This window comes from Euprymna scolopes, chromosome 1, assembly GCF_053919585.1.
Source record: "Euprymna scolopes isolate OS-2025 chromosome 1, ASM5391958v1, whole genome shotgun sequence".
NCBI classification, from domain to species: domain Eukaryota; kingdom Metazoa; phylum Mollusca; class Cephalopoda; order Sepiida; family Sepiolidae; genus Euprymna; species Euprymna scolopes.
This window is the reverse complement of record NC_136482.1, coordinates 2,574,518-2,589,517: the sequence shown is the minus strand read 5'-3', so window position 1 is coordinate 2,589,517 and position 15,000 is coordinate 2,574,518. Positions and strand designations below refer to the sequence as shown.

At 33.3% G+C, this 15,000-nt stretch overlaps 1 protein-coding gene across 6 annotated transcripts in view; it reads left to right on the top strand.

Annotated features, from left to right (window-relative positions):
* LOC145245887 (globin-like) overlaps nucleotides 1-15,000 on the top strand; it is a 420,901-nt gene that overhangs the window by 20,447 nt on the left and 385,454 nt on the right. For 2 of the 6 annotated variants that reach the window (XM_080111702.1, XM_080110300.1), the window contains exon 1: nucleotides 10,547-10,807. The exons of 3 other annotated variants lie outside the window; for them this stretch is intronic. The gene's annotated coding sequence lies outside the window, so the exon portion shown is untranslated. Of the gene's footprint in view, nucleotides 1-10,531; nucleotides 10,808-15,000 lie in introns of those variants that run through there. One more of the 6 variants, XM_080109001.1, reaches the window with a different exon arrangement.

The window sequence follows — 15,000 nt, the reverse complement described above, 5'->3', positions numbered from 1 at the left end:
TATGGTAATGATATAATTATACCAGACATTAACTGCTACTTTTTGTGAGAAAAAATTAGTGGTTGTTCTTCATGACGCCATCCTCCGAATTATTATCCTGTGTTTGGCATCAGTGTATGCAATTAGTTCATGATATAAAAATATTAAAAACAGTAATATTGAAAATGTAATTATTTCATCATATAAAAATATGAAAAGCAATAATATTGATAATGTACTTAGTGCATTATATAAAAATATGAAAAAGCATTAACATTGATAATGTTATTACTTCATTATATAAAACTATAAGAAAACAATAATATTGATAATATAATTAGTTCATTTTATGAAAATATAAAAAACAATAATATTGATAATGTAATTAGTTCATTTTATAAAAATATAAAAAAAACAATCGATATGATTGTATATTGCCATAAAAAACGATTATATCGAAGTATCACGTAACCTACAAAATTAAACTAAGCATCACTTAACAAATGCGTGTGTGTGTGCGCGCGCTTAAACGTTTCTTACACCTGAAAATATCTTATATCTCTACATTCACGCATGCATTGAATATTTCTGCCAAATCTGGACTAATCCATGGACCACTAGACTCTCGCTCTCAGACAGAGTTAAAAAAGAGTGACCAACCTAATAGGTCCCGCGCTATCAACCAAACTCTACATCCTGTCAATTCACCGAAATATTGCGTCCCCGTGTCTGTTTTGCAAGTATTTTAATGGGATGTGCTCCGATGAACTCAGAACGCTTGTGCCCCTCGACGTAAATATTCTTGAGTATGTGACTGGTTGCAAAGTCCCGCCTCTACATTAGTTTCATCTTTAGAACCTTGGAATTCCTTCCCTGGTCCATGCTCGTTGGCTGTACTGTCCTGCAGAAGTTTAAGTATAATGTGAACAGCCATCTTGCTGCTCAACTCCCTGCATAGTATCTCTATCGAATTGGTCCCAAATAGTAGTCCCTTATTTCATGTGATACTGTGCCTTGTTTGTGGTGAAATTACAGTAATATATATATATATATATATATATACATGTGTGTGTGTGTCTGTGTGTGTGTATCAGTAATAGACGTAACGGTATTGTAGAATTAAATTCACAATATTTCATTCAAAACAAGGAATACGAGAAAAAGTGACAAAAATCCATTATTCCATGGAGTTTCAAAGATAGGCTCTTCTCCTCAGAGAAAAACAGACGTTAGCAAAAGGAATATCGATAAAAATCTAATTTTGCTGGTTAGCGCAATTTTTGAAAACGGTAGTTGTAAAAGTTTTTGAAGGAGGATGCGTCTCGTCAAATGGGGTGATTATTGCAGACTTACGTACTAGGGAGAAACACTTATTATTTGAATAATGCATTTAAATATAACGGCAGCGTCCCCACGTTGCTACCATATCATGGCAGAATGACCAAATAAAGATTTTTGCGAAATTTCGTTTTTTACATTAATTAATAAATATTTCTCAAATTCCTGTCTCTTTGGCCTAATTTAACGGCTTGTTGAGGACATACTATAGATATAACCTTTAATTTAAAAATAATTATTTTTGATCTGTATAAAGACCCATAGTTATTAAACATCACTTAAGCAAAATTTCTTGAATTTCTATATCTTATTCGAGACAGGAAAATTACAAAGCAAGAAAAATAATGTTTATCGTTTTTACAAGCGGAGTAATTTAGTTTATGCTCTCTTCGGCCTGATAAACATTGTCACACGTAGAATTACTTTCACTTATGACTTGAAAAGGAAAACTTGCATCAAATCTATTGTTAAATGGAAAATGGTTGGCTCATCCTACTACGCCTGAAGGTACTGAACTCCTGATGTCAGGTAAGAATGTGTGAGACTATGTATAAAATCCTTGGTCGTATATCCTGTACACTGTCTCTTCTATGTTGTTCAGCTGATCTTAGCTGATTTCTCAGATTATCTTACGTTGGCTGTCATAGACATACATTTAGCCAACCCCAGCTTATTGATTCGAGTTCCCGAATGTAAGTTGTTATTTTTTGCAGCAGTTCTTTCTTTCACGTCTACATAACATAACGCAGCCACAACAGTTGGTACAAAAAAAAGAAGACAATTTAAAGATCTACCCACATCGAATTTGTAGGAATTTGGAATATCTAATCGTTAGCATCATGTAAAAATATATTTTCGGAATTTTTAGATGGAAATGTTCATTTGTATTAATTAATTTAATATTAATTTGTATTAATTAGTTTAATACTAATTTGTATTAATTAGTTTAATGCTAATTTGTATTAATTAGTTTAATTCTAATTTTTATTAATTAGTTTAATGTTAATTTGTATAAATTAGTTTAATATTAATTTGTATTAATTAGTTTAATTCTAATTAGTATTAATTAGTTTAATGTTAATCTGTATTAATTAGTTTAATGTTAATTTGTATTAATTAGTTTAATTCTAATTTGTATTAATTAGTTTAATGTTAATCTGTATTAATTAGTTTAATGTTAATTTGTATTAATTAGTTTAATGCTAATTTGTATTAATTAGTTTACTCAAACTACTGTTGTCAGTTCGGATCTCATAAAGTCCGTCTGATAGAATCTACAAAAGGTGATGTTGTAGAATTCGGGAAACTTTATGTTGAACTAGGGAAGTCTACATGGAATTTCAATCAAACCCCTTTATTTAACATACGGAGGTAGATTGTTATCGTTCTGTCTGTGATGGTCTAGTAAATAGTTTTAATTAATCTGTAATTATATTGCTTTTATCGCCCTACTGAGGATTGAATCGGTATCCAACATCGATTAAGTAAAATGTTCGGTTCTAAATTTCGTACAAATTCTCTATTTCGACAAGACGTTCCAGAAAAAAGTCGGCAAATACATTGTGAGAAACATTATGAGAATAATATTCAAATGTGTGTGTGTTTTTTATGGCGAAAAGAAGGTTAATTAATAACATGTTACGCTAATCATTAAAATGGGTTAAAAGTTGGCCGCTTCTGTTTACGTCATATAATCAGTTAGGAAAATACCGGATACATATGTGACATACAATCCATATAAATTGAAAGGAAAATAGGTATACATAAATATTTTTCTTTTGAATATATTGGAATTGTATTTTACATATGTGTCCGGTATATATACAGTGATATACAAACTGCCATTAGCGTATTAAGCGACACTCTTTGTGTAAACAAATCGAGCGGACTCACTTGAACGATATCAAAATAACGTTAATTCATTACCCACACAGCAGTAGCCGTATAGCGCAATTGTGAGAAGCCTTGACTGTCATTTTGGCGGTCGGGTTTCGACTCTGGCTTGAGGCAGTTGCCTGTCTAGTCGCACTGATGAACTGTGAAACAGCGAAACACTACTGTATGTGGGTGCCTATATATATATATATATATATATATATATATATATATATATATATATATATACATACATATCCATTACGCAATATTGAAATTTAATCAAACAAATATGGCGTAACTGAAAAATATTAAGGTAACTGCAGCAATTGTCGTATTTTCAGGATGTCAAATGTCATGTTTTAATTCCTTTTGACGGATTGATTCTTGTTATTTCTTCTGATGAGTTAACGACATAATAGATTCACTGATTGATATAATAATTAAGTGATTGATTTTGCGCTACGAAACAGATTATGTCAAGAATTGTATAAATCAACTGATTTAAAGGAATAAACTATAAGATTGTCAACATCATGAATTTTGGAATATAAATTTTTGTCATTTATTCTATATATTGCTCTGTAATCACATTGAGCTTCTTATATGAGGATTGATATATAATAAGTAAAATATATTTCTTCATATATATATATATATATATATATATATATATATATATATATGCGTGTGTGTGTGTGCGTGTGTGTGGGGGGTGTTTGTATAATCTGAGGTTAATATTTTTCAGCGATAAAGTAACCAACGAAGTTTAACAAGGTTAATACAAGGTTAATACAGGAGAGCTCAATACCGAAGTAGGGCAAGGTATGCTTTCTATTCGTTTATATTTACTGCTTATGTAAAAACAAATAGAAAGTATATATAATACCATGCAGCGTACTTGCTATATCTACCTTTATAACTTATTACGTAAATTTACTCACGTACTGATCACTGTTTTGGTAAATACTGTAAATATATAAAATATTTCGCCTGATAAAATTTCATGTGGATACATGAAATTTTATCAAGTTGGAAAGAAAGTAATGTTTTTTTTTTTTACTTCATCATTTTGCTGCCTCCTAAAATGTGCACAGTTCTAGACTCTTGCCGAAATGGTGTCCTAATATCTTGCTTAGCCTTGCAGCTATGTTAATTAGTGGGAAAAATTAAGTTTAACTGTTTCAGCTGTCAAAAATTGATATTAATTAGGAGCATCTGAAATATTGCATGCTATATGAATTCAATAAAGGAAAGCCAGTTACCGAAGCTACAAGAAATATTGGGACTGTATATGGGATGAATATTCTGAATGATTGAAAATATCAACGGTTGTTTGCAAAGTTTTATTCTGGAGACTTTAACATGTCAAATCGGCGACTTGATTGATGAAGACGCTATTAAAGACGCAGTTGACGCCAATCTAAAGTTAAACAGCATAGAATTAGCTCAACAATTCAATGGAATCCAAATCACAATCCTTTCATCCCTTCATGAGTTAGGAAAAATGTCTAAACTTCAACATTAGTTCCTCCACGACTGGACCGACTGTCTGCATATCTTTGCTTTCTAGTGAAATATGTTAATCTGAACATTAAAAAGGATTTCTTAAGACTAAGGTTAGACCAAAACTTAATCTTTACAGCATCACTTAAGCGATAAAAATTATTAAAATCACGACCAACTATAAAAATGATCTGAATGAATGGCTGTCGTCTTGGGGAGGCTCCATGTTTTGGCAAGCTTCTGGGATTGACCTTTACTCTTGATCTTAAATGGAACACGTACATCAAGTCTGTTGCCAAGGTCACTGGAAAAATGGTAGGATCCTTCTACCGCTCCTGTAGATATCTCACTACTGATGCAATTCTCTATCTCTATAAAATCCAAGTACGTCCAAAGATGGAGTACTGCTGCCATATCTGGGCAGGAGCTGCTAAAAACAGCCTGTCCTGCCTTGACAGAGTACAAAATAGACTTCGTAGTCTAGTGGGAGATACCCTTTTATCTTCCCTGCAACTTCTCTCCTACAGAAAGAACGTTGTAAGCCTGTCTTTGTTTTATCGTTATTTCCATGGGAAGTGCTCGTCTGAGCTCCAATCTCTCGTCCCCCCCTCGCCAATCTTTCATGATAAACACCCATCTAGCTGAAACCACTCTCAGTAATTTTCCCCACTCTTTAAATCCAAACGTAGATTCCATGAACAAAGCTTCTTTCTTAGAAGTGCACGCCTGTGGAACTCTGTTCCGTCTGCCTGTTTCCCAACTGACTACAACTTGGATGTCTTCAAGTCCAACATAAACAAATTCCTGATGAACCACCCCCTTAAGTAAGACACTTTATCAGATCTTAATTAATAAAGATTACTACGATATTACCCCATTGATTACTGTACAGGCAATAACCTTTATCCCCGAGTGGCCTCCGGGCCTTGATAAGTGGTGATTTCCTTGTAAAAAAATTGCTTTTCTCTGTAAAAACAAATAAATATTTTGAATAAGGCACCACGAAGCTAGTTGATTGTTTCACATGTATAGTTATAGAAAGTGAGGAACTCATTTTAAAGAAAAAAATTGTCGTAATGTGAATGTTTAAGATGAAATAACTGTATTAGACAAAAACGATATTATTTTCTTTCCAACGTCATTATATATATATGTGTGTGTGTGTGTGTGTGTGTGTGTGTATGTGTGTGTGTAATTATTATTATTATTATTATTAGTAGTAGTAGTAGTAGTAGTAGTAGTAGTAGTATTTCTGTTATAACATTTTTGTGTCTGTCTGTTGTTATTATCGATTTTATGCTGATAGGCGGATCATAACAAATGGCTAGGTGCTATGAGCATCTTCTTTTCTCAGTGTTCTGGCACTTTCTGCAAGATTCTGGAGGCTTCCAACAAGGCAGTCTCCTGAAGCACTCCAACATTGCAATGAATCCCAATTTTCTGAACCCACTTGTCAAATCCGTTTGTAAGACTCCTAGTCTTCAATCCCCCAATACTTTATCTCCATTTTCAAGTCTTTGTACTTTTCAATCTTCTTTTCTTTTGTCCTCCACATTCACATCAGCTGACATTGCTATATCAATGATTATTGTCTTGTGTTCCGTTTTTTTATTTTTATTTATTTATTTTTGGAGAAGACTAAACATGTTCACTTGCAGGGGACTGATGTTGGCATTCTGTAGATATTCAGTGTAAATGGAAGCGCTCTGCTATTATTGTAGCTACTTTGTTAAAACTGCAAAATTATATATCAAAGCTACCAGGGACACCCGGCGTAGCAAGGTCGTAAAATACGCTTCAATATGATATTTTAATTCTTGCAGATTTCATTATTATTACAGAGTTAATGGTCTGTCGCTTTTTATATATTATAAAAGTGCGATTTCAAAAATGAAAAATATATCTATATGGCTTGGGTTCATCAGCTTGAATCCCAAACTTATATATATATATATATATATATATATATATATATATATATATATATATATATATATATATATATATATATATCTTTAGTTCCTTCGGCTATAATCGAAACCGACACCATAACATATGAAGAATTCTTGATAAAATTATTTATTACAAGAAATGGAAGTACATAACAATTAAACGACCCGGATGTAATCGTAACACAGAAAATGACACACACGCTACCGTATTAATATATAGATGAGTTCACATTATCACTTTTCATTACCACTCCTAGAATGTGCTTTTACTATTTTTCACTGTATTCCAATCCTCTTTTCTTGCATCTATCCGAATGGACATTTCCTAGCAATATTGTCATGCCGCCTCTTGTTCTCCTTTTGAGCTAAATTTTCACAACTACTGGCGAGGGGTTGTATATTCTCACATTTCTGCACACACAGTCGACATATGAGACATTCAACAGTTTTATCCATGTGATACTTCACTTTATTTGTTCTGAGCACTTGCTCAGACAAAAATGCTGATTATGTTCTACAAAGCAAAAAAAAAAAAAACAATTTTCCTTTACAAATCAATCAAACCAAACACTGTGATTAAATATTTGAATATATAGAGCACTTCATAAATAGAAACATTTACCAGAATAACTTGATTCGATATTAAATAACCTGAAAAGTGTTGATATACCGCATAACAAAACAATTAAACTAAAATTATAAATAAATGAACGGATTCGACGTTAAATCCCGATTTATATAAAAATGAGTGTGTGTGTGTGCGTGTGTGAGGACACTTTTCAACCTTTATACTCAACGAATTTTTGATCTACAGATTTGAAATTTGGTATATAAGGTATTCAGACATGTGTCAACATTGAAAAGTTGGTACCTGGAGGTCATCGGATTTTTATCTGTTTGTAAACTTTTTCACGAATGCGCATGTGCGAATCGTTCACATGGCTTATTACTTATGTTAAGCATAAGTAGGTTTGAAAACAAGCTGGCCTAATGGTTATCGTACTTGATTCACTGTCTTTAAGTTTTGGTTTCGATCTCAGATTGCGTATTTTTTATTTTTTACTTTCAAGACATGAACTCTTTAGAAAAAAACATAATACTTGCATGCACATATCTCAGTTTCTTTCCGTTTTTGTTTTCTTTTTTTGTTTGTTTTTTTTTACTTCATTTCATTTTTTTAAGGAATTAAACATTACGTTTAATACCTACGGTATTTCTGTTTATAATAAATAAAAACTCTGTATTAATTAAAATATAATATTTTAAGACCGGGCAACGCCGGGCGGTCTGCTAGTAGTTTATAAAGAACTTGATATATAAAAATGTTTACCCAAATGACCTGATTCGATGTTAAATAACCCCCTAAAATGTTAATATTCGGTAAAATAAAACAACCAAACCAAACACCATGAATAAATATTTGAAGATATAAAGAACTTGAAGCATAAAAATATTTACTAAAATGACTCGCCATGAAATAACCCGAAATGTTGATATATGTATATACAAATGTTTTGGTCGCGTTCTGCTCTGGCCGCGACCCTTAACGTTTGCCGAGAAGGAAATCTTCAAAATAAAATATCAGTGTGTCTCTGTTTATATCAGCTTTGTTTACACTCTTAATTGATTTTGTTGTTGTTGTTGTTGTTCATGAGAGGTGTGGTTCTGCTACAGACAGCCGACAAAAGCATCCCTAGAGCGAACAAGGCTTTTAAAAATGTGTTTGGTCGATTTTTTATTTTATTTTATTTATTTATTATTTTTTTTTTTTTTGTCGCGGTAGAGCGTTCTCGTCCATGACTTCCTACTCCTAGGAATCACGTGGATGTACGTGTGTTATTTAAACAAGTTCAAATAATTCCCTTATCTTATCTTGCATTTTTACCTTCGTTTTTCTTTTCATTTCCTGCTTTCTTCCCTTCCCCATGTCTAACTGTTAGTATTATGTTCATACATCGAATTTGATTAAACGGTCATTTTTTTCTGTGTGTGTTTTATTAAGTTTAGCTTTAGCTAGGACCAACGACACCCATTATCCCTACACTTTTTATTTTTGGTATTTTTATTATGTTTTGGGCAAATAAATATTTCAAAGTGTAGTATCTGTTCGGACATTTCTGTACTTGATCAATGAAGAAGAAATCCTTCTAGATTGAGGAGAAGTATTTCTTTTTATAGTCTGGAGTTTTTCACATATTAAAAAACCGGCTTTTTGTCTATGACCTCGTGTGGAATTAAGTAAACAGGAACATGTTCTCAGAGCAAAATCGATATTGAAATGTGTTCATTTTGTTTCCTTGTGATCAGTCTCCTCTATCATCCTCTATCATCATCATCCTCTGTCGTCGTCGTCGTCGTCGTCGTCGTCATCATCATCATCATCAGCATCATCCACTTTCTTATTCTTATTAATATTTCAGTTGTCACATTTTGTGCTTGGCTATTGTTTTATTTATTTGCTTCCCCACGAAAGCAAATTAGACACAAGGTCATTTTTAATGTGGGGGGAACCAGCTCCCCCCCCCCCAAAAAAATGGGGCACTCTGGCAGTATCCAAATAAATAGTAATTGTCTCAGTATGAAGGGTTTCCCCTACATTGACCAAGGACCAATTAACTCAAGTGAAGTGCAGCAATGCAGCATCAGCCGATTTTAGCCTGATAGATAGATCTTAAAAAATTAACGTAGGTTATGATGATTTTCTTTTCTCATGCCTCCAATAGTTTCCGCGAGATTTTGGCGGTTCCCACCCTGTTAAAGGGTCAGTTGAGGATATTTACGTTGAGAGAGCACAAGTGCTGTGAGTTCGTCGGAGCACCTTCCATTAAAATACTTGTTAAACAGGCAAAGAGATGCAAGATTGCGTCAATGGGACGGAGATTGAAACTTACCCGGCACTAAACTCTTTTTTGAGCCCTGCTTAAGAGGGAGAGACTAGTGGTAGGTGCATATCTGCCAAGAATACTCCATGCATCGTTCATTGTAGGTTTCTGGGGAATACATACGAGAAAATGGTTCTGATCACGGTTTTTTTTTTCAACTATCTGTATTTGTCCTTTTGGGGGGGCCACTTTACTCCTCACTAAAAACTGATAATATAAATCAGGTTTATAGTGAGTTTGTTGCTTTCGCGCTAATGTATGGTTCTGTTCAGTCATAGGAGGCCAAGTCTCCCAACTTGGCTATGAGAAGGTGTTTCGACGAGGCTGCCAAGGCATTTTTTGTAAACCAGCATTCGTTTATTCTTGTGCGCTCGCTTTTAAAACTCACACATGACCTTGTATCAACCTCCCCTGGATATGAGGTAAATAGAGTGCCTTACCTTGCCGCATCCCTAGGAGGTCAGCCTTCCTAGGCTTTACTTTCGCTATGAGATTTTTCATTATTACTGATAATCAACTGGGCACCCTACTGGGGAATGCTGACGAGGCCGCTCATTCATTCATTTTTTTTTTTTTTTTTAGATAAGTGGTCTGATTCTTGTGCTAATGCTTCTCAACCCCCGCTTGACCTTATGTCTAATCTTCCTTTCAGAGGAGGTAAATAACGTGTCTTTCCTCGCTGCCTGCAGTGGGAAGGTCCACCCAGGTAATTTTAACCCATTCTCGAGTTCAGGTGCGCTCGTGTGATCCGTGTTTTTAAGGGGGCTGGGGAGAGACTCGCCTCCTGCAGAAGGGAGAACGAAAAAGGGGAAAAACGACGTTCCGCCACTGATTTCTTGCATTATAGCTGTGGTTCTACAGTACAGGAAAGTGTGTCAGCTGTGCGACGCCCGTTCGCACCCGATCCACAAAAAAAACCCACGCACGCCTCCTTCACCATCACCCTCACCATGAGGAAAAACGACGGTGGTGGGGGTGTTTGTGGCGGTAGCGTTAGCCGGTGGTTGTTACAGTGGTTTCTGGTGGTGGTCGTCGTGGTAGCGGTGTCGGTGGTGGTTGTGGTATTCTCCTCCCTTTCGTGATCAGAGGCGCTCGTAGATTATCATTCGGCGAGTCGCGAAACAGGTTGCCTTTCGCTGACAACAACGCAACAACGTAACTGCTCCATGTGTTTTTTTGTAGATATTTTAGCGCTCCGTTAACCAACGTACGGATTTCCCTAGGTGCGCGACTCGGAATAGTTTTTACCACAGAAGCCTAAATCGCATCAACCGGGTAAGGTCGATTAACTCCCCACTTCTCTCTTTCTCTCTCTCTCTCTCTCTCTCTCTCTTTTACACACACACATGCGCTCCTTTTTCTTCTCTCTAGCTTTCTAGCCTTTCTTTCCCTTATCAACTGCATTTTATTAACTGAGGCACCTCTACTGAGGAATGCCGACGGAACTGCTCAGGCATTTTGGTAAATTAACATGTGCTTTCTTTCTTTTTCTTTCTATCACGTTAAACGGGTCAGATCCATTCATATTATCTGACACTGTTCTTCTCTCAAGACGAAACTTTCCTTCTCTCTCTCTCTCTCTCTCTCTCTCTCTCTCTCTCTCTCTCTCTCGATATATATATATATATATATATATATATATATATATATATTCTCGTCAAATCACCAAAGTTAAGCAACGTTGAGGCTGGCTAGTACCAGATGGGTGACCATTTGGGAATATTAGGCGCTGTATGTGCTCTCCGCTTTTCTCGGCATTACTTCTAGTCGTCTTGAACCTCCACTTGCCACTGGTATTTAACAACGCCAACTCAGGAGAGGTGTGTTTAGAGATTGCGCAACTCTTTCCAAAAAAATTCCTCGCGTAGGCACCTTTACAGTAGGTATCTATAATCTGTCGATAGAAGGAAACTACCATATTTATTTATCTATCAATCTATATATATATATATATATATATATATATATATATATATATATATATATATATATATATATATATATATAGTGTTATAATGGAATAAATCCAGAGGAAATCCGGGTATGAGAGCTCAATGTGGTAAACAATTATGTAATTTCCGTGTTATAATTTATATATATATATATATATATATATACATATATATATATATATATATATATATATATATATATATATATATATATAACTTTTCTCTTTCTCTTCTCGTTCTCTTTCTTTTTCAAACTCTCTTTCGGCGTTCCTTTAAATCTTTCCTCCTTTTTTTCTGTATTTAATTATTTTCGTTAACTTTTTGTATTTTGTTCATTCTTTTTTTTTACTTTCTTTTATTTTGTTATTTTTTATTTATTCTCTTTAATTTTTCATTTATATTTTATCCCAAACGTAGCATACCCAAATTAACTTAAGTGTAACATCAGACAGACACTACACTGTGATCTTAGCCTGAAGGGCTACTATTTTGAATAGTCTGCAACAGAGGACAGTAGGGAGTTAAGCAGCATTTGGGGGTGGGGGGGTATTCGAAATACAGTTCTCATTTGTGATATCCGATTTTATTCTTTAATACACATTAATTTTATCCATTATTATTGTGTTCTTATTTTTTATTTCTTCTATTAAAAGAAAACAAATGAATCGATGAATGGATACTCAATTTATTCCAGTTGTTTTTTTGTTTTTTGTTTTTTGTTTTCTTCATTAAGTTTGTTTGTTTTTTTCATTCTAGTTTATTTCGATTATAGGTTCTCTCCTTATTATTATTTTTATTTATTTACTTATTGTTGTTGTTATTGTTGTTGTTGTTGCTGTTGTTTACCTTTCCTGCCAGTGATCAAATCAGGCTGTTTGATGATCTAAAATGCCCCAAACATTGATCTTATTGTTATTTTTTTTCTTTGTAAAACACAATCATGTTCTGCAATGTCAAAAACAAAAACAAAATGTTTCTCTACAACCAACCAAATACCATAATACATATTTGAAGATGTAAAAAACGTATATCTATATATATATATATATACATATATATATATATATATATATATATATATATATATATATATATATATATATATATATATACACGCACCTTCAATTGTTTGCTTGACTTACTATTTTCCATTCGACTACCGCTAGCAAAAAAATACTGAGAACTCAATGAAAGCTGCCGTTCGCCGGTAGTCGAATGGAATATATATATATATATATATATATATATATATATATATATATATAGAGAGAGAGAGAGAGAGAGAGAGAGAGAGAGAGAGAGAGGGAGAGAGAGAGAGATGTTTTTATTTGTTTTTGTTAGCGATACTTTCTGAATGAATTAAATTATTCATACGAAATTGCACTTTTACCTAAATGCTAGTTGGGAACAATTTTCCCCCGACCAATCTGGCACCACCTTAAATGGGGAGCGGAGCGGCACATACATTATTTTTGAAATAAAATTATCCATTGACACGTGTTTCGTCGTCCATGACTCATCAGAGTATCTATATATCTATATATCTATATATATATATATATATATATATATATATATATATATATATATATATATATATATATATAAACTTTTCTTTCTTTTTTCTTTTTTTTAAAAATGATTTTGGTATTAAATAACACGAAGAATATTATACCGTAAAAAACAACCTTTATTGTTTTTTTTTGTTTGTTTGTTTTTCTTTTTTATGTTCATTCGTCATTTTATTCATTCTTTCTATTTTTTCTTTCTTTCTTCCTTTTTTTCTTTTCTTGTTTGATGGATTAATCATTATGTTGTAATTTCTGCCGTTTTTTTTTGTTGTTTTTGTTGTCCTCCACAATTTTCTCCATGTTATTTAGTCTTTACTTTATTCTGAATTCTTTCCCCGCCCCCCCCCCTTCATTCCCTACTTTTGTATTCTTCCATCCTTTCTTTTCCTTTTTCTCGCATTCATTTCTTCTTCTTTGGTATTTCTATTCTTTATCCCCCACCTTTATAAATCTTCATCCTGAACATTTACCTCAAACTATTAACTTAGGTTATTGTAGCTATCTACAATGCCTCCCCCACGGGACAGAGTTAGACACCAGGGTCGTTTTTTAACGTGGAGAAAAGGCACAAAAATAAAAAAATAAAATGTCTCAGTTGTGAAGGACTGCTCCTCCACCGAAAGAGAACAAGAAATGAAAGTGCAGCATCTGAAGAACAGATGGTGTTTATTTGCTCCCCCACTGAGCAAATTAGGCACAAGGCCGTTTTTAATGTGAGGTAAAAACCAGCTCCCCTAAAAGGGGTCACTCTGGTTACCAAAAATAATAATTGTCCCAGTATAGAGGGTTTCCCCTCCATTGACTGGTACAAATTATCTTAAGTGCAGTATCTGCCGGAACAGATACTACACTTTGATCCTGACCCGAAGGCCAAAGTCTCCATCTAAACTATAGAAATATTCCAGTTTTTTTTTCTAACACCATCCAACGCTTCAGTATTATACAGCTCTTCCTAACGTCTCTCTCTCTCTCACACACACACACACACACTCTCTTATTATTGGAATATATATATATATATATATATATATATATATATATATATATATATATATATAATGCTTCTAATCCCTATTGTTAGAAATTCCATCCATACCATATTCTTGGCGCACCTAAAGAAGGTCGGAAGTTACATCGGACGAAACATTGTTTAATGGATGCCTAATGAGCATGAATGAAATTCGATGCAAAAAGAAACGAAATAGTGAAATTTAAAAAAATGCAAGCTTGTGTTCATTTTTATGGTCTCTAAAAACACTTGAAAGAATTCCAAGAAACGAAATTTGAGGAAATGGTTATTAATTATTGCCTAAATCAACTCTTGGCCTCTTTTGATTGAATTTTTATTAAACTAAATATAGCCCAGATGTAGAGCCATGATAGTTGACAGCTACGTTTTTAAACTCGTATGTTTGGTTAATTAATTCAGGTGTGAATCATGTATCTAAAATTATATAAACATACATACGTACCTAATATATGTATATAAAATTATATAAGATTACATACGTACCTAACTTTATATATATATATATATATATATATATATATATATATATATATATATATATATATATATATATATATATATATATTTATATATATTCCTAACTTGCATCCATGACAGGGCCAAATAGTTGAAATATTCAAAGTCGCGATAACGGGCTAGACGTTATCAGAAAAATCCTACGAGATTAAAAAAAGAACTCGTGACAGTGGACTCTTTGTGATTCTCATATACATATATATATGTGTGTGTGTGTGTGTGTGTGTGTGTGGCGGGGAAGTCCATATATATATATATATATGAGTTCGTATGTTTTATATGAGCATAGCTGTATGTATTTTATTTAATATAGTTATACACTTTTATTTTATATACTTATCTATCTATCTATCTATATCTATATCTATATCTATATATATATACATATATATATATATA